The sequence below is a fragment of the Neltuma alba genome, unplaced genomic scaffold, assembly GCF_004799145.2.
Source record: "Neltuma alba isolate B1F8T4 unplaced genomic scaffold, ASM479914v2 tig00011367_pilon, whole genome shotgun sequence".
NCBI lineage: Eukaryota > Viridiplantae > Streptophyta > Magnoliopsida > Fabales > Fabaceae > Neltuma > Neltuma alba.
In genome coordinates, this window is record NW_021636064.1 from 137,683 (window position 1) to 139,176 (window position 1,494).

The following is a 1,494-nucleotide window of genomic DNA, read 5'->3' on the forward strand; positions in this document are numbered from 1 at the left end:
TTACTTTGAATGCACGATAGAATGCATAGTTAGTAATGAGTTAAGGAATATGCTCTTTATCTATGACTCATTAACAGAGAAATTCTCTTCTCATTATTTACATCCAGTACAAAGAAGCACACTATTTACAATCAAGTGAAGCCTGCAATTTTCCTTCTCCAGATCTCTAAATCCAATGGTTACTCTTTTGCCCAGCACATAATACAATATCACTCTTTGTTCAATCACTCCCTTGTCAGAGCACTGATTTTTGTCATATTGGAATTTTGCTTTTTAATAAAAAGCAAGTTTCTACTGGAATTCTGCTTCAAAGTTGATGAGATCACCGACTTTGGCCACTCTCTTCCACTCTAAAAGATGAGAATTAGCAAGTCATCCGGGGGGAAAGAGAGATGAGAATTAGCAGACAGAATAAAACATCTGATGTATATAATTTCTATCTTGTAAATATGACTCACTTGATCTGCACCCACAGCTCTTCAAAGAACAAAAAATGCAATATTTGTTGTACCAATCTCAATTTAACACGTTTGCAAGTACCAAATCATATTAGCCAACCAATTGAGAACAAAATACCTGACAGGTTTCTCAATTTATAACTGCATGAAAAACACCTCCGGCATATATCAATGTCAATTATGAACCGTCAAAAATGTAGATCATTCATGGTCAAGAGTTTCATAGTTTTAAAAAAGAGGGAACTTACTGCTTCATGGAAATCTCGAGCTGCAAAGTGTTGGTCCTTGACGATATTGTTGGCCAAGGATTTCAAACATCTCACAGAAAGCAAATGAGAATCATATATCTGCATAGCTTGATCTAGTGTTAGAAAATGAATCTAAAATTTACTGTAAATTAATTACGAAGGAAAAAAATTCACAAAAAGCAGGCATAAAAATGCACTTTGCTTGAAATCCACACAGAGATAAGCCCAAATGATTGTAAATTGCAGAGATTAAAAATATATCAGCAGAAAGGTTTTAAGATTACCCCTTAGGCTGGCATTTTTCTTGCAGGAGAAAACGACTCTCCTTTCAACTCTTACCACTGAATGTTGAAGAAGAAGAATCAACCTCTCTTTCCTCTCAGATCTGGTCGCATCCTCTGGTTTCGTCAATTTGTCCCTCTCACCCATGATGATGAAGACGATGAGGTCAGAACATTTTGGAGGATCTTGAAAGACAAAAACGGATTGGAAAAGAGGCGAAGAGGGAGAGGGATACAGTGGGAGGGATAGTAACTGCAAGTATGATTTTAGGATATGGGTTTGTGAGGACGAAGCAGAGCAGGATATGCAAAGCCGGTGGCTATTTTTGTCTTTTAATCAACATTTCATAATTGCAAATTGGGACAGGGTCCTTTGCAGTAATTTTTCAAATTCAGGGTCCCTGATTGTCATTTTATATATTGAGGGGTCTTTATTTACAATTTTTCCTTAGTTTTATTTGGTAGTCCCACAACATTAATTGGGCCAAGCCATGAAAGAAGAGAAAG

The 1,494-nt window shown here is 36.5% G+C and overlaps 1 long non-coding RNA gene across 1 annotated transcript; it reads right to left on the reverse strand.

Annotated features, from left to right (window-relative positions):
* Positions 1-248: 248 nt before the first annotated feature.
* On the reverse strand, positions 249-1,255 carry LOC114712487 (uncharacterized). The gene is made up of 4 exons (XR_003737244.1): positions 991-1,255; positions 707-805; positions 459-599; positions 249-350 (listed from the first exon to the last, which is right to left on the reverse strand). It is a non-coding gene; the product is annotated as an uncharacterized LOC114712487 (long non-coding RNA).
* Between the last annotated feature and the right edge of the window lie 239 nt (positions 1,256-1,494).